The sequence below is a fragment of the Theropithecus gelada genome, chromosome 1 (assembly GCF_003255815.1).
Source record: "Theropithecus gelada isolate Dixy chromosome 1, Tgel_1.0, whole genome shotgun sequence".
Lineage (NCBI taxonomy): Eukaryota > Metazoa > Chordata > Mammalia > Primates > Cercopithecidae > Theropithecus > Theropithecus gelada.
In genome coordinates, this window is record NC_037668.1 from 92,449,243 (window position 1) to 92,466,349 (window position 17,107).

The window sequence follows — 17,107 nt, forward strand, 5'->3', positions numbered from 1 at the left end:
TTGGACAGGCTGGTCTCGAACTCCTAACCTTGTGGTCCACCCACCTCGGCCTTCCAAAGTACTGGGATTACAGGCATGAGCCACCTCACCCAGCTTTTTTTTTTTTTTTTTTTAAGACAGAGTCTTGCTCTGTTGCCCAGGCTGGAGTGCAGTGGTGCAATCTTGGCTCACTGCAACTTCTGCCTTCTGGGTTCAAGCGATTCTCTTGCCTCAGCCTCCCAAGTAGCTGGGATTACACCCACCACCAATCAGCTAATTTTTGTATTTTTAGTAGAGATAGGGTTTCACCATGCTGGCCAGGCTGGTCTCGAACTCCTAATTCAGGTGATGCACCCACCTTGGCCTCCCAAAGTGCTGGGATTACAGGCATGAGCCAGCGCACCTGGCCGAGGTTTAAGAATTAGTGTGCATTTATACAATAATTAACTTTTAAAAATTAGTGTGTATTTATATAAGATCTAGATGGATCACACATAAATGTGTGTATTTATATAAGATCTAGATGGATCACACTTAAATGTTAATAGTTATTTTTTAATGATGAAAATGAGATTTTTTACTTCCTTATTAATTTTCTTAATTTTAAATTAAACATTTGTTGTTTTTATAATGAGGGAAAAAAATAAAACAGGAAGGAATTATGGACTACTTTCAAATGCATTTTCACTCCTTTCTAGTAGACAGCACCTTCCTTGACATATTTCCAATGATAGATCCTAAGTCTGGTGTTGAGATTCTAGAAGCTCCATTAACCTCCTGGCTGTGTGACTGGGACAATGGGAAAGGGCAGGCTTGGGCAGACTGAGGGTGAGGTGTGCTCACTTGGGGTCCAGAATGATGGTCCGCTGCCAGGACCACACACCTCAGTGAGTCAGATCTTGGAGGATCTGGAGGCTGTGGCAACCAGGGCCTCATCCTCATTGCCTTATTTTGCTATTTATTGTATTGTTTCTGATAATGAGCACATTGTTGAGATCTGGCTTCATTATTAGAAGTAGTGTTACTTTTTCTTAGTGAATACACAGGCCTTTCTTCTAGGTTATGGACTTTAGCTTTTGCTCTGAATGAGTTAGAAGGCCATGGGGGGAGTTTACACAGGGGAATCTGGTGAATGACCTCTCTAGTATATGGCCATAACTTGGAAGAATGGCCTCCCACTTATTAAGTGGAAGGAATAAGTACAGCTACAAGTCATTTGACAAATATTTATTAAATGCCTTCTGCATAGTAAGTACTCCTTTTTGTTCTAGGTCAGGAGCTGTAAAACACACACACACACACACACACACACACACACAGCTTATAATCTGGAGGCCAGGAGCCAGGAGACATAGAAACAAGTGATACGTTAGAAGATGATGAATGCTATCAAGGAAAAGTAAAGCAGAGATGAGACATAGGGAATACGGTTGGCTGTCGGGGGAAGGAGCAGACGACTTACTATTTCATCTAAGGGTTTGTGGGTGAGATCTGAGTAAGTGGGATTGTAGACTGAGTTTATCTGGGGGCAGCATATCTGGGACAAATACCTTGAATTGGGTGACTGTTTGGTGTGCTTGGAAACTGCAGGATGGCCACCGTAACTGTGGTGGTGTGAAAGAGCTGGGAGTAATTAGGCCAGAGAGGCAGTCCGGGGCCAGGTCACCAAGAGCCTTATTTTACTGGCAGTTATAAGGACTTTAGCTTTTGCTCTGAATGAGGTAGAAAGCCATCATGTGGTGGAGGAGTCACACAGAGAAGTGACATGATTTGACTTAGGTTAAAAGGTTTACTGAGCCGAGACTAGACCGGACAAGGCAAAGGTAGAAGTAGGGGAAGGCAACTTAGAAAGTTACTCCAAAATCCAGGGGACAGATGATGATAGCATTAATAGTGCAGTGACAGTGGAGGTGGTGAGAAGCAGTTGAATTCTGAATATGTTTTGAAGATAGAATCGGTAGGATTTGCTGGTCCATTGGATGGTGGGCAGGATGGGGGACTGGGTATATGAGAGTGAGAGGTCCAGAAGGACTTCTAAGATCCTTGGCCTTATAAGGAGAAGGACAGAGTTGTCATTTACTGTGATGGGGAATGCTGGGAAAAGAGCAGGTTTGTGTGAGAGGCAGGTTATTAAAAGTTACGTTTGAGATGCTTGTTGGATATCTAAGTAAAGGGCCTCATAAGCAGTTGGGTATGTAAGTCTGCAGCCTAGGGAATAACCAAGGCTAGAGATTCATCGTGTATTGATAGTACTAAAATCATGAGGTTCATTTAGATCACATAGCAAGTGACCGTGGGTAGAAAAGAGAAGGGCTCCAGGGACTGAGTCTTGGGGTGCTTTACTGCTGAGGTGACACTGAGATGAAGAGGAAGCTGGAAAGGGAGCTGGGAAGGGCAGTCAGGTGGGTAGAAAGAGGACTAGGAGGGCTGTCTCCCTGAAGCCAAGTGAAGAAAGTGTTGCAAGAAAGAGGGAGAGATCAACTTTGTCACCTAGTCTCTGTATGCTGAGGGTCTAGAAAACCAACCATATGATTTAGCAATGTAGAGGCTATGGGTGAGCTTGTCAAGGGTTGTTTGGTAGAATAGTATCATAGGCTGATCCTAGAGGGTTCAAGCTCTGGAGAACGGAGGAGAGGAGTCAGAGAAAATAAGGACTTGAACTCCTGAGATTTGCTTAAAGGAAAGTTGGAAGGCCAGATGAGATCAAGAAGATGTTTTTTAATTGAGAGAAATTATACTCAGTTTATGTGCCAAAGGGAATAATTCAGTAGAGATTGACACAAGAGCAAGGGGATAAGATTGCTAGAGCTTTTTCCTTGATTAGGTAAGAGATGCTGTATCACCAGTAAAGGACCTAGAAGCACAGAGAGTTCATTCATAGCAAGAAGAGGAAAGGAAGAGTACATGGGTGGAGATGCTTATGTGATGATGGGTGTGAACTTAGTGACACTCCCTTCTTAGTGATTCTTTTTTTTTCCAGAGAATTAGAGAACAAGATCATCAGCTGAAAGTGAGGACCAGGGAATAAGCATTAAAGACCTATTAGTGGTACTAAGATTACCTCCTATTACTGGAATTTAGACTGAAACTCAGTGCACAAATAATCCCAACAAAATGCTGATGTATTTCAGTGTTTATTTGTTAAGGAAGAGAGTTCAGATAGTTTGAAAACTCAGAGTGTGGGGAAGAAGAGTGTGGAGAGGGCAGAAGTAAGTAGAATATAAAGACGAGATCCTGAATTTTTATATTTCTATGAGCATGTCTCAAGTATAACTTACTACATAACAAGAGTTGTTCTCAGCACAGTTGACACAGCTAGATTTACAAGCAGATTTTGGCAATATTCAGGTATTTAAGAACTGACTTGCTTGCATTTGAAGTTTTGCAGCATTCTACTAGGCAGTGGCTACATCCCAAAGTCCACATACTTGAGCAGTTATTTGTAATATGAGAGGAGTGGGATATGGTGAAAGGTGACCTCAGAGTTCCCCCTTTTCCTCCTGTACAGCTCATGCCCCTTTTCAGAGCAGAATTAATGTACTTCATAGGTTATCACATGTCTGATATTTACATCTGTAAGATGTCCAGCCTTAGGCTCTTTCAGACTGTATATAATTCATCAATGGGCCCCTAATTGATAACACAGTTTCAGATTGCCTCTCAGACTAGCTGGAAGCAGACTCACATAAATTATAAACCATTCTTAGCTTCATTTATCCAAAACTAGGTCATGTGTCCATTCATCCAACACACATGTGTATTCTTTTTCTTAAAACCACCCCTGCCAGATCCCTACTTTCTAAATTGACTCCTTGTCCCTGAGTCTATTCAAATAACTAAAGTTTGACAGTGCATGTGTTATATTATGGTTCTGGTAATGTTTTGCTCAGGTTCTTTCCTGCTTTTATCCCCACTTTCTCACTCTCTCTCTCTCTTTTTTTCTTTTAAATTCCTGCTGAGCTATTTTCTTGTGCATGGCCTGATCCCTAAAGAGAGTTTATTTGAAGAGTCCAAGAGAAGTTGTCTCTTGCTCTCTTGAGTTATGCAATTGAGGTGAGAGTGAAGTAGGAGTTAGTCTTTCTCACTGAAAGAAAAAGCGTCTGGACTTTCTTTATTGCGTTTGATTTTAAAGAGCATTTGAAGTTGCAAACTTCGATCTTGGTAACATTGCAGTCTTCATTGAGAAACAGGATTCACGGGGTGTAAGGGGCATTTATAAGTCATGTTACAGAGGTAAATGCTATAGGATAGGATGTACAGGTGGGCCTTAAAGGCTGTCGTTTGTTCTAGTTTCATCATTTCCTTCTGTGACTGATAATGAGTAGCTATGTACTACATACTATAAGTTTTTCTCTTTAAAATACCATGAAAATTACCCATTAAATATGCATTAGAAAAATTCTGCTGGTAACAATGCAATGAAAAAGCCATGTTCTACCTAAAATAAAGAAGAAAAATCAACCAAGCTAGACATTTCTCATTCCTTTTTATGCCCAGTTGCTTCAGCTTCATGATTGCATTAGTGTCATAAAATATGTAATTATTTATATAACATTTAAAAGCTGTTTAGTCACTCAGAAATCTAGATTCTTGAGCTTGTATGATTCAGTTTATATTCATATGTATAGGTGTATACTATGTATATGCACACACAGAATTAAGGAACTAAACAAATAAGGTTCCTTTCTGTACCTGATTCCCTCTTCAGACTCTATTCCTATACTGCAAGCTATGTCAAAGTTTGGTCGTTCTTATAGTTTCTCACAACAACCTTATTACACTGACTTCAGAAGATTTTGTTAGCCATATATTGGCATATATACATATATACACAACATATGTATATAAATACAAATATATATACACACTCACACTCATACTACATATCAAAATGGATATAGCCTTTTATTAACTTAGCAAATGTATCCTGAACATTTTTTTTTATTTTTATAAAATAAGATTTTATGCAGTAAAATCAATAAAACAAATCTTAATTTGTTTATTTAAGCTCCCACATTTAGACATACTGTATTAGTCCACTCTCATGCTGCTAATAATAAAGACATACCTGAGACTAGGTAATTTATAAAGGAAAGAGGTTTAATTGACTCAGAGTTCAGCATGGCTGGGGAGGCCTCAGGAAACTTACAATCATGGTGAAAGGGGAAGCAAACAAGTCCTTCTTCATATGGCAGCAGCAAGGAGAAGTGCAGAGTGAAGCAGGGAGGAAAAACCCCTTATAAAATGATCAGATCTCCTGAGAACTCACTCACTATCACAAGAACAGCATGAAGGTAACCATCCCCATGATTCAGTTACCTCCTGCTGGGTCCCTCCTATGACACATGGGGATTATGGGAACTACTAGATGAAATTTAGGTGGGGACACAGCCAAACCATATCATTCTGCCTCAGCCCCTCTCAAACCTAATGTCCTCATAATTCAAAATATAATCATGCCCTTCTAAGAGTCCCCAAAGTATGAACTCATTCCAGGATTAACTCAAAAGTCCAAGTCCACAGTCTCATCTGAGATGAGGCAAGTTGCTTCCATCTATGAGCCTGTAAAATCAAAAGCAAGTTAGTTACTTCCTAGATACAATGGGGGTACAGGCATTGGGCAAATAGACCTATTACAAATGGGAGAAATTGGCCAAAACAAAGGGGCTACAAGCCCCATGCAAGTCCAAAATCCAACAGGGCAGTCTTTAAACTTTAAAGTTCCAAAATGATCTCCTTTGACTTGTTGTCCCACATCCAGGGTATGCTGATGTAAGAGATGGGCTCCCATGGCCTGGGGTAGCTCCGCCCCTGTGGCTTTGCAGGGTAAGCCCGCCTCCTGGCTCCTATCACGGGCTAGCCTTGAGTGTTTGCAGCTTTTCCAGGTGCACGGTGCAAGCTGTCAGTGGATCTACCATTCTGGAGTCTGGAGGATGGTGGCTTCTTCTCAAAACTCCACTAGGCAGTGCCCCAGTGGGGGCTCTGTGTAGGGGCTCCAAACCCACATTTCCCTTCCACACTGCCCTAGCAGAGGTTCTCCATGAGTGCCCCAACCCTACGGCAAACTTCTACCTGGACATCCAGGTGTTTCCATACATCCTCTGAAATCTAGACAGAGGCCCCCAAACCTCAGCTCTTGTCGCTTGCACACCCACAGGCCCAATACCACATGGAACCTGCCAAGGCTTGGGGCTTGCATCCTCTGAAGCCATGGCCCAAGCTGCACCTTGGCCCCTTTTAGCCATGGCTGGAGCTGGAGTGACTGGGACACAGGGCACCACATCCTGAGGTAGCACAGACCAGCAGAGCCCCGGGCCTGGCCTAAGAAACCATTTATTCCTCCTAGGCCTCTGGGCCTGTGATGGGAGGGGCTGCTCTGAAGGCCTGTGACATGCCCTGGAGACATTGTCTTGGCTATTAATATTCAGCTCCTTGTTACTTAGGCAAATTTCTGCATCTGGCTTGAATTTCTCCCCAGGAAATGGGTTTTTCTTTTCTACCACATGGTCATGCTGCACATTTTCCAAACATGTATGCTTTGCTTCCCTTTCAAATACAAATTCCAGTTTTAGATAATCTTTGTTCATGCGTATATGCATACAGTTTTAGAAACAGCAAGATCAACTCTTGAATGCATTGTTGCTTAGAAATTTCTTCCTTGCCAGATACCCTAAATCATCTCTCTCAAGTTGAAAGTTCCACAGATTGCTAGGGCAGAAGCAAAATGCTGCCAGTCTCTTTGCTAAAGCATAGCAAGAGTGGCCTTTGCTCCAGTTCCCAATAAGTTCTTCATTCACATGTGAGACTACCTCAGACTGGACCTCATTGTCCATATCACTATCAGCATTTTGGTCCAAGCCATTCAACAAATCTCTAGGAAATTCCAGACTTCTCTCATCTTCCTGTTTTCTTCAGAGCGCTCCAAACTCTTCCAACCTCTGCTGGTTACCCAGTCCCAAAGTCAATTCCACATTCTCAGGTATCTTTATAGCAGTGCCTCACTACCTCATTGCCAATTTTCTGTATTAGTCCATTCTCATGCTGCTGTAAAGATACTACCTGAGACTGAGGTATTTGTGAAGAAAAGAGGCTTAATTGACTCATATTTCCTCGTAGCTGTGGAGGCCTTGGGAAACTTGTAATCATGTTGGAAGGCAAAGGGCAAGCAAGGCATGTCTTACATGGCAACAGGAGGGGGTTGGGGTGGGGGAACTGCCAAACACTTTTAATGCATCAGATTTAGTGAGAACTCGCTATCATGAGAATAGCATGGGGGAAACTGCCCCCATGATCCAATTACCTCACACCAGGTTTCTCCCTAACATGTGAGGATTACAATTCAAGATGAGATTTGGGTGGGAGGACGCAGAGCCAAACCATATCATGAACCATAAAAGCATAATTCAAATGAAAGTTATATTATCTTAATACAAAGTATCTCTATAATAGAAGTTTTTTTAATAGGAGTCCATATATCAATACCATTTTTGTGTGCAATTGCCTTTTCTATCATACTATGAGATCACAGAAGCATTTATCTATCTTTATATCCTCAGGGTTACATCTTGTTCGGTCTTCACTCTATAGGTGCTTATATAATGTTTATTGAATTGAATTAATGTTGGTGGTTACTTATCCTTGTTGCTAAATTTTTTTTTTTTTTGGAGATGGAGTCTCGCTCTGTCCCCCTGGCTGGAGTGCAGTGGCGCGATCTCAGCTCACTGCAAGCTCGGCCTCCTGGGTTCACGCCATTCTCCTGCCTCAACCTCCTGAGTAGCTGGGACTACAGGCACCCGCCCCCACGCCCAGCTAATTTTTTGTATTTTTAGTAAAGACGGGTTTTCACCATGGTCTCGATCTCCTGACCTTGTGATCCGCCCACCTCGGCCTCCCAAAGTGTTGGGATTACAGGCGTGAGCCACCGCGTCCGGCCCTTGTTGCTAAATTTTATAATGTGTATGTAAGGAAAATACCTACGTCATTGAAGCACAAGTCTAGGTAGTAGTATATAGAACAATACTCAGATGTTTTCAGGGAAAATGAGTCACATGCATTTGTTTGGCTTTCTGCTTATAATTAAGTATCTCCCTTTTTTCAAAAAACCTGGAAGTATCTGTTTACAGCATGTTTTACTGAATATTTTAAGCCCACTATGGAGCCCCACTCCTCAAAAAAAAAAAAAAAAAAAAGACTCCTTTCTAAATATTACTACCCATTGACAGTACACCCAGTCACCCAAGAGCTCTGATGGAGATGTACCAAGAGATTAATGTTTTTATGACTGCTAGTACAATGTCCAGTCTGCAGCCCATGGATCAAGGAGTGATTTTTACTTTCAAGTCTAATTGTTTAAGAAGTACATTTCATAAGGTTATAGTATGGAGCCCCACTCCTCAAAAAAAAAAAAAGACTCCCTTCTAAATATTACTACCCATTGACAGTGCACCCAGTCACCTAAGAGCCCTGATGGAGATGTACCAAGAGATTAATGTTGTATTTATGACTGCTAGTACAATGTCCAGTCTGCAGCCCATGGATCAAGGAGTGATTTTTACTTTCAAGTCTAATTGTTTAAGAAATACATTTCATAAGGTTATAGCTTTCATAGATAGTGATTCCTCTGATGGATCAGGGCAAAGTAAATTTAAACCTTCTGGAAATGATTCACCATTCTAGATGCTATTAAGAACATTTGGGATTCATGGAAGGAGATCAAAATATCAACACTAATAGGAGTTTGGAAGAAGTTGATTCTAACATTCATGGATGACTTTCAGGGGCAAGATTCCAGTGGAGGAAGTCACTGCAAATGTGGTAGAAATACTGGGAAAACTAGAATTAGAAGTAGAGTCTGGGCCGGGCGCGGTGGCTCAAGCCTGTAATCCCAGCACTTTGGGAGGCCGAGGCGGGTGGATCACGAGGTCAGGAGATCAAGACCATCCTGGCTAACATGGTGAAACCCCGTCTCTACTAAAAATCCAAAAAACTAGCCGGGCGTGGTGGCGGGCGCCTGTAGTCCCAGCTACTCGGAGGCTGAGGCAGGAGAATGGCGTGAACCCGGGAGGCGGAGCTTGCAGTGAGCCGAGATCGCGCCACTGCACTCCAGCCTGGGCGACACAGCGCGAGACTCCGTCTCAAAAAAAAAAAAAAAAAAAAAAAGAAGTAGAGTCTGAAGATGTGCCTCAATTCGTATAATCTCATGATAAAACCTAGACAGATGAGGAGTTGCTTGTTATGAATGAGCAATGAAAATAGTTTCTTGAGATGGAATGTACTCCTAGTGAAGATGTTGTGAACATTGTTGAAATGACAACAAAGGACTTAGAATATTACATTAATTTAGCTGATGAAACAGCAGCAGGGTTTGAGAGGATTGGCTCCAGTTTTTTAAAGGAGTTCTACCGTAGGTAAAATGCTGTCATATAGTATCACATGCTACAGAGAAATCTTTTGTGAAAGGAAGTCAATTTGTGTAGCAAACTTTATTGTTGTCTTATTTTAAGAAATTCCCACAGCCACCCCAACCTTCAGCTACCACCATCCTGATCAGTCGGCAGCCACCAACATCAAGGCAAGACGATCCACCAGCAAAAAGACTATAATTTGCTCAAGGCTCAAATGATCATTAGCATTTTTTAGCAATAAAATATTTTTAAATTAAGGTATGACAATGTTTTTAAGACATCATGCTTTTGCACACTTAATAGACTATAGTGTAGGGTAAAAATAACTTTTATATGCACTGGGAAACCAAAAACTTCGTGTGACTTACTTTATTGCCTTACTCACTTTATTCCAGGGGTCTAGAACTGAGCTGCAGTATCTCCAAGGTATGGCTACGTATTTAAAAGACAGGATATCTTTGCTCCCTGGAAGGGTTTCAAGTGACTCCTCTACAATTTTACTTGACTATTTTGTAGTAGTTGACATGTAAACCTCTTTTTTGAAACTCTTCTCCTTTGGTTTCTATAAAATTATGTTCTGCTATTTATCCTCTTATGTCTCTGTTTAATCCTTATTTTTCTTCTGGGGCTCATTTTTCTTTATTCTGTTGCTCAGAGTAGATGTCTCCGTATATTCTCTCTTACCATCCTCCTCACCTCACTAATCATTATCTTCCTGAATATTCTAAGTTTAGCCAGCTTCCCAGCTCCTGCCATGTGCTGGTGAATTCACAATCTCTAGCTCAAGACCTGGTCTATTTCTGAGTTTATTTATTGAATAACCACCTTCAGGACACACATCTCTCTGTGATTTTCCTGTAGGTACACAAAACAAACTTTCCTCTGAATTTGCTCCCCAGTCTGAGTTCCCTGTCATATTCAGTATTACCTTCATTCTGGGAATTTTTCCTCACCATTTTCCACTCATTCCTTCTCTGGGTTTTATCCATTTTGACCTAACACGAGTCATTGTCCAAGTAAGGGTATAAATAAATAAGTGAATATTTGTCAAGTGTTCACTAAGTACTAGACCCCTGGCTGGGCATCTCCCTGTGCATTGTGCTTGTTTAATCGAGGCACCTGGCTGGGCATCTGCCTGTATGTTGCTCTTGTTTAGTCTAGACACCAGCTGGGCATCTGTCTATGGATTGCTTTTCTTGCTTGGTCTAGACACCTGGCTGGGCATCTCCCTGTGTGTTGCTCTCATTTGTCTAGACACTTGGCTGGACACCTGCCTGTGGGTTGCTCTTGTTTGGTCTAGACATCTGGCTGGACATCTGCCTATGTGGTGCTCTTCTTATTTGGTCTAGACAGCTGAGTGGACATCTGCCTATGTATTGTTCTTCTTATTTCGTCTAGACATCTGGCTGGACATCTGCCTGTGTGTTGCTTTTCTTTTTGTGGTCTAGACACCTGGCTGGACACCCGCCTATAGGTTGCTCTTGTTTGGTCTAGACACCTGGCTGGACATTTGCCTATAGGTTGCTCTTGTTTGGTCTAGACACCCCGCTGGGCACCTGCTTGTGCATTGCTCTTCTTGTTAGGCCTAGATATCCGGCTGTGCATCTGCTTGTGTGTTGCTCTTGTTTGGTCTAGACACCAGCTGGGCATCTGCCTATGAGTGGCTCTTGATTGGTACATTGACTTGTAACACAGGTCTCATTGTCCTCTATTCATTGAAAGAGAAATTTGGCTCAGATTCTGTAGTCTAAAAATCAGTCTTGAATCCCCTTTCTTTTTCCCCTGCTACTGTGGTAAATTTGGATCCTCATTGCTTTTCTAGAAGAATAATTAATGTAGAACCCCACCACCACCACCACCAGAAGGTTTCCCTGCTTCTCTTCCCTCTTTTTCCACACATCCTAAACACTCACTGAGTATTCTGAAAAATCTCCTCTGTAACTGCATTTCTCAAAAACCTCTGATGGCTCCCTTTACATCTAAGCTCACGTTGGAGACCCTGCACCCCCATCTTCTGCTCCTTTTCCTTAAGTCCTCCAGGCTCTAACCTCAGGAAATCCCTTTCATTTCTTCAACATCACCCACCTCCATCACCGCTCCCTACTTTTGATCACATTATTGTTTCATCCTGCAGCACACTGCCAGCCGCCTCTGACATGTAAAACATTGCTTATTCCTAAGAACCCAACTTCCTTGTCACCTTCCCTCACCCTTCTAGATAAGAATTTCTTGTTTGTTGTAGCAGGTTGGCTTTCTGAGGAAGCAGACTCTGAGATGGACCTTGGCAGCCTATGGGGAAAGGGAGGAAAGGAGAATCGAGAGTGGGAGAGAGCAGGGCTTCTACACAGTGTCAGCAAAGGCCTCTGCCAACCCCAGGACTGCTTGGAAGCTGGGGTGGCCTTCCAGGGTTGTATTGGCTCAGTTATGACCCTTTATGACTTTACTCTATGGCACATTCTTACTACAGATTTTTGATTTTTTTAAGTTAGACACCTACTTGACTTTGTGCTTCTTTTCATTTATTATTGTATGCCAAGTACCCAGTCCAGTGCCTTGCCCATAGCAGGTACACGGTAAATTCTTACTGAAAGAAAGAACGAAAGCCACTAGGGTTTTTGTTGTGCTTTTGTTTTCTCTTCTGTGTAATGGAATAACCAAGACTCTTGAAGGACTTCGATGAAGAAAGGATTGTGATTGTGATTTGCTGTTAGTTGGCAGTGGTTTCCTTAGCTAAGTAGCGAATCAACACACATAAATGTCCCATGATATGGAGTGACGCAGACTATACAAATGAATAATGGTATTCTGGAGTCACATGAAACCATCTATGATGAGCCCAGACACACAATATATACAAAACAATCAGTCCATTGCTGCTTAGTACCTCATAAACCATTTTATACTTTCATTTTATTCTTACCAGACACCAAGGGCCATTATAAGCTTCATTTTACAGGTGAGAAGTTCTGATCTACCTAAAGTCAATGAGCAATTGTTGGTATTGACATGGCTTAACATTATGTGTCCTTACTCTTAGTCAATGGCCTCCCTGAGATAGACTGCTTAAGATGAAGAGATGTATTTCCATCACTGTATTCTGCCTACTGACACTTGAAACTCTTTGTATCTAAAACCATACCTATAAATAGTTTCTCTACCCACCCAAACTTCCTCCTTGGCCCATGTTCCATATGTCAGTTAACAGCAGCTTCATTTTACTAGTTACCTAATCTTGAGACCCAGAATAAGTTCTGACTCCTTCCTGGCTCTCCCTCATAAAGAGCTTCTCTCAAGTGACAAGCATGTGGTGGTTACGATGCCAGATACCAAGATAATGAAGTGTATTGGTGAGAGGGGAGAGGAGGAGAAAAATCAACAGACAAGTTCAATTACGATAAAATGCTAAGTGCTGTGATGATGAAGGTGAACCCTGGGCACTTGACCCAGGTTGTGAGCTCTGAGCTGGGTCTTTTAAATGTGGTAAGAATTATCCAGGTGATGTGCTTGTGGCAAGCATGCATTTTGGAATCTATAAAATGTGCATGCAGAATGGATCATTGTTTAGGAGGGAGTTGAGTATCAGAAAATAAGAGTAGTGCTAAGTCAAATTTTAATGGGTCATTTATATTAGTCTGAGGTGTTTTGTTTGGGTTTGGTTGTGTTTTATCTGTTTTTTACCCTGAAGGCAACCAACTGAGAGATTTTAAGCAGGGGAGACAAAAGAGCTTTATGGAAAATGGAAGGAAGTGTAGTTAGCCTGGAAGAAGGAGTACCTGGGACCAGACTATTAAGGTCATCAAAGAGTGAAAGGAAGGCAGTGGAAGGGGGCCATGGCATAAACAAAATGGCTAAATGCAGGTTGAGTGGGATGGCAAGAACTAGAGAATCGGTGTAGACCACTCTTCTTAGTTGCATAGCTGAGACAAGGGGAAGGGTTACTGATAACTTAGGTATAGGAATGTTTTTCATCGTTATTGGTTTTTTTTTTTTTTTTAAGTTAGAGAAACTTAAAAATGTTTACATGCCAAAGACAGAGAAAGAAGTGAAGCAAACAGATGGGAAAATGGAGATTAATGTCTTGGGTTAGTTGCCCCAAACCAAACTGTACATCAGAGTCACCTGGGGTGCTTTGCAAAAAAAAAAAAGACAAAATACAAACCAACAAAACTATTCTTCAGCCACCATGCAGACATAGTGAATCAGAATGTTGGCTTGGTAATCTGTGGGTTCTAAAAATTGTGATGATCACCTAGGCTTGAGAACTACATTTTTGTTAATTTTCTGTTATTTCTTTTATAAATGCTTGAAGATCACCTGGAGCTTTGGGTCCTCTGGGAATGGTCTACTAGGTAGGAAGAAGGGAGAGTGGTGGAACCCCACTGGTTTTGGATTATCCCAGAAGTTTATTCTAGGTTCCCTGAGCCCATGACCAGGCTGAATCAAGGACAGAATGGACTGGTTATTTTTGCAGTATATAATCAACCTAGAATGGACACAAAGAGCTATGAGCTCAGAACAGAATCAGGGATTTGAGGATGTCTGCTCCTTAACCTTAGTCTTAAACTAAAATAACAACAAGGAGATAGGAAAGGATCATTGAGTTGCCCCCAGGAACAGGCTTGGTCAACTGTCATTAGTTTAACTTTTGCAATGGGCCTTAACTGGCATGATCAGTGTGGTGGCAGGTCACTGAGCAACATGGCCTAGGTCCCATTGGGGGCTCAGAGTTTAAGTCACTCCCCACCTTTCTGAACCAGAATATCCTTAGCTTTACAAACGGTAATAATGGCCAGGTGCAGTGGCTAACCCCTGTAATCCCCATACTTTGGGAGACCGAGGTAGGCGGATCTCCTGAGATGAGAAGTTCAAGACCAGCCTGACTAACATGGTGAAACCCCATTTCTACTAAAAATACAAAAAATTAGCCAGGCGTAGTGGCACGCTGCTGTAACCCCAGCTACTCTGGAGGCTGAGGAAGGAGAATCACTTGAACGCAGGAAGCGGAGGTTGCAGTGAGCTGAGATCATGCCATTGCGCTCCAGCTTGGGCAACAAGAGTGAAACTCCGTCTCAAAAAAAAAAAAAAGTAACCTGTCTATGCCTTGGTTTCCTGGATAATAAGTAAAACCTACCTCATAGATTAAAAAACAAATAGCAATAATGATGAATAATAAAACTTACCTCAAAAAAAATAGCAATAACGATGAAAAACAGTCCTATATCCTAAGTTATTAGTAATCTTTCCCTTTGTCTCAGCTACACAACTAAGAAGAGTGATCTACATTGATTCTCTAGTTCTTGCCATCCTGCTCAACCTGCATCTAGCCATTTTGTTTATGTCATGGCCCCTTTCCACTGCCTTCCTTTCACTCTTAGATGACCTTAATAGTCTGGTCCCAGGTACTCCTCCTTCCAGGCTAACTTACACTTCCTTCCATTTTCCATAAAGCTCTTTTGTCTCCCCTGCTTAAAATCTCTCATAGGGTTGTTGTAGTAATTAACTGAGGTAATGTAGATAAAAGCCTTACCTGGTACATGGTCAAGTGCTCAATATGCTTACCACCCCTGGAGCAGCATAAAGGGTATCCAGTGGTCGCTGAAATATATGGCCCCTCCAGAATAGCAGAATAGTATATGGCAAAACGATACTCAAGATGTAAGTGAGAGGTGGGAATTGGGAAGGTGGGATCAGGTATGATGCCAGAAATTTCGTTTGGAACCCTCAGAATATTAATTTATTTTCTTCTCCTCCAGAGTGTTTGCTGTTGTACAGAACATTACTGAGAGGTGCTAAGTCAGTTCTGTTCTGTTGTGGAAGTATGTGTGTTTTCGTTTGTCTGTGTCTCTGTGTATTTAGGATAGCTCTTGTATTTTCTATTTGGCAAGCACGGGAGGTAGACAGCTTGATGTGTTTTTCTGAGTGGTGTTGGGCTGGGCATCAGGAAGCCCAGATATCCTTGAGGTGGGAGGCAATAAGCTTTCCATTACGAGCATGTTCTGTGTGTCCCTACCTCTGGTGGACAATATTGTTGAGAAAAACAGAAGTCACAACCCAACAAAAATCCATCTTTTTCCCATAGATGAGGTAGCTTAAGCATTAAAGAGGGCAGGCAAGGAGTTTGGAGGACATGGTTGGTTTTGTTTTGACTGCAGAGGCTGATGACATAAGAACCAGTTAGATGTAGATAGTGAAATTGGAAGGAAAACGTCTGGGGGTCAGAGAATCTGGGGCCCATCTGTTAGAATTATTCATGGAGAGTTTAGTATACTATATGCTGGAGGGTCTTGAGACTCAACAAATGGGAAGTGAGAATGCCTGAAACAGGGAAGGCATATTTTTTCAGCTGCATATCTGACAACAGTTTGTGTGCTGTGGCTAAAGAAAAATAAGCCAATGGTTATTACAAAATTGTGGGAGTTTGCTTAGAATTAGCATAGTAACTCTAAGAAACAGTCAGTTTGTTGAATTCCTTACACAGAGGGTGATGGAGGAAATAGAGTTTGTCAGAAGACCTGTTTCCTTCCATTTTATAATATTACTTTGTCAGTATTTTATAGTGTAGAGATCAAATAGAACCTGTATTCGAGAGCCTTAAATATTGGGATGCTCTGGGCAAGAGCATCTTGGAATGGTGGTAGGCACTGGAGGTCGGATCTAAGAGCACCTCTCTGTCAGGTACCCTCATCTGTGTTCTCACTGCTGCATGCCAAGAATCTTCCCTTGGTTTAGTAGAAAGTGTTCTAGACCCAAAAGCAGAGGGCATGATCCCGGCACTGTGCCTTACACATAGCCAGGACTCAATAAGTATTTGATAAGGCAAGAAGGAGGGGGAAAAAGCAAGGTGACTTACTAGATCCATTGGTCAGAATTTGCCTCCTCTAGTTATAATAACTGTGTGGACATAGGTACGTTGCTTCACCTGTCTCAGCTTCAGTTTTCTGCTTTGTAAAATGACAGTAATTATATTGACTTTATAAAATGAATTGTTACAAGATTTCAAAAATATAAAAACAAAATATCTAGAATGCTACCTGGTCTCTTACTGTTATTTTTATCTAAATTTCATCTCCCTCTTTACTTGTTATCATCTGCTTGGCACCCTAGGAATTTTTCGTTGGTAAAGGTTTAAAGAAGGAGAAGTGGGCTGGCAGCACCATATCTTATCAGTTTTTTCATCCAGGCATCATAGACCTTCAATATTTTAATTTTTTAAAGTAGTTTGAACTTTTTTGAGCTGCTGTGAACTTTTGTTAATATAAATTTTTGTTAATATAAAATAGAGACCATATTGACTTTGGAAATAATGACTATCTAGATCTTCCTTCCCCACCTACATGTAGCTGCTTAGAAATGTGACTTAATAGTGATCACCACAGAGACTGTCCTTACAGTGAAACCTCCTTTGTAAGTAGATTTCTAATTCTGTCCCTTAGAGACAGACCTCATACCCTCCTAAGGAGTTCACAGATAGAATTAAGAGATTCATCCATTTGGATGTTAAATAAATTAGATCTTTATTTTAATTGATCTCTAATTCAATCATAAATTAAGGTAACAATCCACAGTGTACATTTCATACCAGGGATTTTTGTCATCAAAGAAATCATGGGCCGGGCGCGGTGGCTCAAGCCTGTAATCCCAGCACTTTGGGAGGCCGAGACGGGCGGATCACGAGGTCAGGAGATCGAGACCATCCTGGCTAACACGGTGAAACCCCGTCTCTA

At 41.6% G+C, this 17,107-nt stretch overlaps 1 protein-coding gene across 3 annotated transcripts in view; it reads left to right on the forward strand.

The window, feature by feature from the left end:
- Positions 1–17,107, forward strand: part of CACHD1 (cache domain containing 1) — a 228,052-nt gene that overhangs the window by 136,310 nt on the left and 74,635 nt on the right. The window contains exon 4 of one of the 3 annotated variants that reach the window (XM_025358568.1): positions 9,779–9,809. The exons of the other annotated variants lie outside the window; for them this stretch is intronic. The gene's annotated coding sequence lies outside the window, so the exon portion shown is untranslated. The remainder of the gene's footprint in view (positions 1–9,778; positions 9,810–17,107) is intronic. 3 annotated transcript variants of the gene reach the window in all.